The sequence below is a fragment of the Vombatus ursinus genome, unplaced genomic scaffold (assembly GCF_900497805.2).
Source record: "Vombatus ursinus unplaced genomic scaffold, bare-nosed wombat genome assembly UNPS02011014.1, whole genome shotgun sequence".
Lineage (NCBI taxonomy): Eukaryota > Metazoa > Chordata > Mammalia > Diprotodontia > Vombatidae > Vombatus > Vombatus ursinus.
In genome coordinates, this window is record NW_020950792.1 from 14,495,371 (window position 1) to 14,502,895 (window position 7,525).

A 7,525-nucleotide genomic window follows, 5' to 3' on the forward strand; every position below is an offset into this window, starting at 1 on the left:
GTATAAGATTATGACTCTCTTTAATTAAGTTTGTTCAACTTTTATGACGTTGAAGTAAGTATGACATTATAGAGCTATTTGTTCTTTAACTTTTAGGGCCTAAGAGGAATGTATAAGATTGCAATATGTAAATGAATTATTTTTCTGTCACTCTGATGTAATTTTGCCTATGTGGAGCCTTGTCAGAATTCATGTAGTTGTTCAGGTTTTCTGAGGCCTGAACATAGCTATGCTTAAACATAATAATAATAATAACAATAATAATAAATAATAAGTATACAACCAACATAAACATAATAATTAAACATTATATATAATAATAAAACCTAGGTTTTTGCCTTTGTAATTTCTGTCTTATGGTAAATACAAATTTGTCAGCAGTTACCCACCACATGAACTCAGAGAGGAAGTACGTCTCCCATAACTATATATGTACATGTATGTATACATGTATTTACATATAATTATAAAAATGCATTTGTTTGTTTCGCTTGAGTGGTTCCTTTCATTCAAATAAAAATGTTCAATTTTTAGTGTGTGAAAAGTGCTGTGTTAGGTTACTGAGGAACTACAAAGAAAAATACCTATAGTAATACAATGTGGTAAATATTAACAAGATTATAATAAATCAGAATGCCACTAATAATTTAGCTTGAGCCAGTAGATGGATAGTATGTCTTAACAAATTTTTCATGGTCAGTTATGATTTTCTCATGTAATTATCTTTCTTCCTTTATAACTATATTTCTTCTTGAGAACCATTTTTTTTTCCCTGATAAATGTTAGCTGAGGGCAGTGGACCTGCTACAGGGAAAAAAAAATAAAATATAGAGAGATCTCACATATTTACATACATTATTTTGTTTTGAATTTCAGGGATACTCTATTTGAAATCAAAGTAGTCTCTTAAAAACCAGAAGGAGAAAACAGTCAATTTCAGGTGAGATAGGGGAGGATGCACAATTCAAGCTCAGAATGGAACAGAGAAGGTGAGAAAGGTTGAACATCTGAAGAGATGATAATACAAAATTTTCCACTCTTCTCTTCCTTCCTTCTTTTTTCTTTCTTTCTTCCCTTCTTTCTGTCCTTCTTTCTTTTGTTTTAGTCAGAAATCCCTCAGAACCATTTTTTATTAATCTAACTTTGTTATTGTCCAGTCATTTCAGTAATATACAATTTTATTTTAAAACAAATCATATCTAGCTTAGAGTGGAAAAAGTTCAAACTAGCATAGTTAACGCTATCCAATTGCCATCCCCTTAGACATCTCTCCATGCCAAATTGGAGCAAAAGTTACAGGAATCCTGAATAAAGACAAAGTCACAAAATGGCAAGATATAGTTTTGTACTGACATTCAGTTCCAGCAAAGAGGACAATATTTAATTTAATTTTCACTTTAGGCTATTCAGTTCCATACTTGACCACTTCTTTCAAGGATTAAGTCTTTCTCCAGTGAATCCTACCTTAATCATTTTTGAAACGGAATGATAGTACTGCCATAAGGTGGATTTTAAGGCTGATCCTTTCAGGGGATAATGAAGACAATGATCTTAATTAGACAAAAAGTAATTTTGGTTCTAAATCTGGTTGTCAACCTTAATCCATTTCCCCTAAAGCCATAGTTTTTGTTCTTAACCTTTTATGTACTTAGTTCATTTAAAATGTTAAGAAATAAACATTTCTACTTTGTCTAAATTATTATCCATAGCTTTCACTTTGTTGAAATATCTTTCTTTTTTCTTGATACAACTGACAATTAAACTCATCTTTGTACAACTAGACTGACATTTCAAATATTATAGGTATTTACTGATAGACAACAATGACCATAAAAATCTAAAGGTACTCATTTTAATTATAGTTAAGAATTACAATGACAACATGACCCTAACAATGAATTTTCCAATAGTTGTTCACTGATCCTAGACATCAATCCAAATTGTGTTCTATTGCATCAGTGATCTTTACTTCCGTATTCTGCAAACTACCCACACTATTTTTTGTTATTTGCTTTGTCATTTTTTGTGCATTAAAGCAAGAGGGGCTTCCAGGATGTTAATTGAATACCTTGTGGAAAAATGATGAGTAGACCTGAGTCACACATGAAAAGCACATGTGGATGAGTTGAAATCTACATTAATGGAGGGAATATTCAAATCCATAATAAGACAGGATAAGCTTTTATTAAGACCCCTATTGTGTGCTAGGCATTGTGCTAAGTGCTGGAGATTCAAATAAGAAAAACAAAGACAGTCCTAGCCTTCAAGGAGCTTACAATCTAATGGGGGAAGATATACCAAAAGAAATTATAAAAGTGGCAGCTGGCCCTTTCCCGTGGCAGGTCTGAAGAGGGTGGCTGTGCAAAGATAAAGCTCAACATCTCTTTTCCCAGCCACTGGCTGTCAGAAACTCTTCGAAGTTGATGATGAGAGAAAGCACTGTGGACCTTTTATGAGAAACGGATGGCCACTGAAGTTTCTGCTGATGCTCTGGGTGAAGAATGGAAGGGTTATGTGGTCCGTTATCAGTGGTGGGAATGACAAACAAGGCTTCCCCATGAAGCAGGGTGTTTTGGCTCACGGACGTGTCTGCCTGCTGCTCAGTAAGGGCCATTCTTGCTATCACCCTAGAAGAACTGGAGACAGAAAATGTAAATCTGTTAGGGGCTGCATTGTGGTTACCAACCTGAGTGTCCTCAACTTGGTTATTGTGAAGAAAGGTGAGAAGGATATACCAGGACTGACAGATACAACTGTGCCTCATTGCCTGGGGCCCAAAAGAGCTAGCAGAATCCACAAACTTTTCAACTTGTCCAAAGAAGATGATGTCCAGCAATATGTTGTGAGAAAGCCCCTCAACAAGGAAGGTAAGAAACCCAGGACCAAGGCTCCTAAAATTCAGCATCTGGTGACTCCCCGAATTTTGCAGCACAAATGTAGACACATTGCTTTGAAGAAGCAACGGTACCCAGAACAAGGAAGAAGCAGCAGAATATACTAAGCTTTTGGCCAAGAAATGAAGGAGACTAAAGAAAAACGATAGCAACAGATTGCTAAGAGACACTGACTATCTTCCCTGAGAACCTCCGCTTTGAAATCTAAGTCCAGTCAAAAATAAAATTTCTAAAAATGTGTTAGAAATAAATAACTTTTGTCAAGTAAAAAAAAAAAGTGGAGGCTAGATAGAGTGAAGGCAACTAGGTGGCACAGTGATTAGAGTGCTAGCCCTAGAATCAGAAAGATGAATCTTCCTGAATTCAAATTGACCTCAGACAATTACTAGATGTGTGATTCTAGGAAAGTCACTTAATTCTGCTTGCTCAGTTTCCTTATTTGTAAAATGAGCTGGAAAAGGAAATGGCAAACCACTCCATTATCTTTGCCAAACAAAACCCCAAAATGAGGTCACAAAGAGTTAGATGTGACTGACAAATGACTGAACAGTTCATAATGATGTAATGATGTGATGGTGATGGTGGTGAAGTGGAAACCAAACAGAGTAGTTAGTGGTAAATGAAGATTTGGCTGAGATTTGGACCACCCTATAAAAGGAGACTATGAGAAGATTTTTTTTTTCTCCTCAACCCTCATAGATTCATTGATTTACATGAATATTTTAGTATGTGTTATGTCAAAATATTTTGGAGATATCTCATTTTCCAGAGCTAAGGCCTAACAAGTAGTCTGTGCCCTGAGGTTGGCATAACAATAATCTTTTGGTACAGCATCACCCTCTGGCAAAGTGTATTGTTTGGAACAGCACCAGGTGTTCACTGAGGTATTTAGTTCCCTCTATTTCACAGGGCCATCCATCACATATTCACATTCCCTTTCCTTGTAACTGATAGGTACTGTACACTTGTTCCAGTCACAGAGTTCTGATTCTGTATCTAGCAGGTTGGCCACAACTCCTAAGACTTGAGACAATAACTGTTCCCATGGAACCCATGAATGCCTTTATTGTCCCAAGAAATGCCAACCATGAGAACTATATCAAGATCTAAGAATGATTGCATTGTGGGTCAACCCCTTTCATGTATATAAGTGGTCCCAGACTTAGCAGCCTTAAGCCCTCCTTCTCAGGAGAAGGAGACTTCAGTATGCATACATCATTTTCCTACCTCTAGAATTAATTAAACTTTTGTTTGTATCCTTACTCTCCTGTCTCTAGTATGTTTTGTTTGTTAGGTTAGATGCCAGTTCTGATTCAGATGACAGTTAAACTACCTTCACAGGTACATGAAGGGGCAGTAGAGTTGAAATATGAACTTGATATCTGCTTAACAGATTAGATACTTTCACTGATATTTTTTAAATTATAATTGCAGGTTCAAAACTAATTATTTTCTATTAGAAGTCAATTCTTCTTGAAATGAGAATCAGAAGGCTTTTACATTTTATCCTAAGTCATCTGAATATTATCAAGGAAGGTCTTAAAATCAATGTTTAATTATTCAGAGTAATGAATTAATTAGACTCTTTATAGCTTAAATCCACACTTAAACTCCAAACTTAATTTCAGCCAATAGCTTCAAAATCCTTCAGAAAAAAGTCATAACTGAGCTGCAAACAAAAACCTAAACTGACTAATATGAATTTCATTTCCTTTACTTTACTCCACTTATCCTTTGGTGGAAAGCCTAATTAGTAGTCCAAAGGTAAAGGAATAAGAATTGTCAAGATATTAGGAGACACTCTCTTTTTCAGAGTTAAGGCCCAGCAAGCAAACTGTACACTGAACTTGGCATAACAACAATCCTTTGCACTCACCCTCTGGATGATCTCAGCCACAACAAAACCCCAGAATTCGGACTTATGATTTCCCTATTTCCTAGGAGATCTTCACCTGAGAATTGGGGCTACAACTGACATGCTGCAGCAGAAAGTGATCAATGACATCTGACACTCTGAATAATCTCTGCACCTGTAACTGCTAAGTGAACCAAACCAGATGCTACACTCTTGTTCCCTCTACGCTAACTCTGGTTCCATACCCTGCTGAATAACTGAAGATTGATCTACTACTACTACTACTACACTATTAAATGAGATAATTTGTAAACCTTAAAGTGCTATGTAAATGCTACCTATATTACTACTACTACTACCATCACTGCTACTGATTTTGCTACTAATGCTGCTATTTCTTCCATTGCTTCAGCTGTTGCTGCTGATCCTCTTCCTCTTTCTCCTCCCTCTAGTACTATTACTACTACTACTAATAGTAATAATAATAGTTTTCTAAGCTATATCACCTCTACTTTTTCCTTATTCCACTATCTTCAAAATCGTGATCCAGTTCAACTTTACCTTATCTACCTTTGATCTTATTGTCCTATCATTTTTCATTTCTCTCTAAAATACAGTCTTTTTACTACCATCATTTGTCTTTCCCACTTCTGTAAGTATGAAATAAAATGGAGAAAGCCGCAATAATTTGTAAATTTCATCTTGTAAAACTTTTTTTGCAAAACCCCAAGTGGTGGTCACTGACAAATGCAATTCTTTCATTTTTTTCAGGATGGACTCTTTATCTGACTCCCTTATTGTCTCTTCTCTCTAGAGGCCACCTTTACTTCTCTCTACACTCTCTTACTCAATGACTTCTTTTTTTTTCCATTTTTAATGGTAATTTTTATTTATTTTTTTGTTTTCAACATTTATTTCCACAAGATTTTGAGTTCCAAATTTTCACCCCATGTTACCGCTCCCCCCACACCAAGATGGCATGCATTCTGAATACCCCTTCCCCTACTCTGCCTTCTCTTCTATCTCTCCCCCCCTTCTCTTATCCCCTTCCCCTTCAATTTTCCTGTAGGGCAGGATGGATTTCTGTACCCCCATTTCCTGTATTTCTTATTTTCCAGTTGCATGTGAAAACATTTTTTTTAAACATGTGTTTTTAAAACTTTGGGTTCCAAATTTTCTCCCCTCCTCCCTCCCCACCCACACTCACTGATAAGGCATGCAACTAAATATAGGTTATATATGTGCAGTTATGCAAAACACTTCCATAGTAGACATGTTGTGAAAAACTAACTCTATTTCCCTTAATCCTATCCTGCCCCCCATTTATTCTATTCTTTCTTTTCACCCTGTCCCTCTTCAGAAGTACTTGCTTCTGATTACCCCCTTTCCCAATCTGCCCTCTTCTCTATCATCCCCCTACTCTCTTGTTCCCTCCCCGCCCCCCTATTTTCCTTTAGGGTAAGACAGATTTCCATACCCAATTAAGTGTGTGTGTTATTCCCTCCTTATGCAAAATCTGATGAGAATAAGATTCACTCATTCCCTCTCACCTTCCTCCGTTTTGCCTCCACTGTAAGAGACTTTTCTTTTCTGTTTTTTTTTGTAAGATAATTTACCCCATTCTACCTCTTCCTTTCTCCTTCTCCTAGTATAATCCTCTCTCACCCCTTAATTTTATTCTCTAGATATGACCCCTTCATTTTCAACTCACCCTGTGCCCTCTATCTATCTATCTATCTATCTATCTGTATCTATATATACGTACATATAATTATTTCCCCTCCAACTACCCTAATACTGACAAAGGTCTCATGAGTTATAAATACCATCTTTCCTTGCAGGATTGTAAACATTTCGACCATAATAAGTCTCATGATTTTCTCTTTCCTGTTTACCTCTTCATGTTCCACTTGAGTCTTGTATTTGAAAATCAAATTTTCTATTCAGCTCCGGTCTTTTCATCAAGAATGCTTGAAAGTCCTCTATTTCACTGAATGACCATTTTTTCACCTGCACAATTATACTCAGTTTTTCTGGGTAGGTGATTCTTTGTTGTAATCCTATCTCCTTTGCCCTCTGGAATATTATATTCCATGTGCTGTGGTCCCTTAATGTAGAAGCAGCTAAATCTTGTGTTATCCTGATTGTGTTTCCACAATACTTGAAATGTTTCTTTCTGGCTGCTTGTAATATTTTCTCCTTGACCTGGGAACTCTAGAATTTGGCTACAATATTCCTAGGAGTTTTCCTTTGGGGATCTCTTTCAGGAGGAGATCGGTAGATTCTTTCAATTTCTATTTTGCCCTCTGGTTCTAAAATATCAGGACAGTTTTCCTGGATAATTTCTTGAAAGATGATGTCTAGGCTCTTTTTTTGATCATGGCTTCCAGATAGTACAATAATTTTTAAATTCTCTCTCCTGGATCTATTTTTCAGGTCAGATTCTTTTTCCAATGAGATATTTCACAATGTTTTCTAATTTTTCATTCTTTTGGATTTGTTTTACAGTGTCTTGATTTCTCATAAAGTCACTGGCTTCCAATTGCTCTATTCTAATTTTTAAGGAAGTATTTTCTTCAGTAATCTTTTGGACTTCCTTTTCCATTTGGTCAATTTTGCTTTTTAGGGCATTCTTCTCCTCATTGGCTTTTTGGACCTCTTTTGCCATTTGGCTTAGGCTATTTCTTAAGATATTATTTTCTTCAGTATTTTTTTGGGTCTCCTTTAGCAAGCTGTTGACTTGTTTTTCATGATTTTCTTGCATCACTCTCATTTC

The 7,525-nt window shown here is 36.0% G+C and overlaps 1 pseudogene; it reads left to right on the forward strand.

Annotated features, from left to right (window-relative positions):
* The first annotated feature begins 975 nt into the window (after positions 1 to 975).
* LOC114038435 lies at positions 976 to 3,118 on the forward strand (annotated as a pseudogene).
* The last annotated feature ends 4,407 nt before the right edge of the window (positions 3,119 to 7,525 follow it).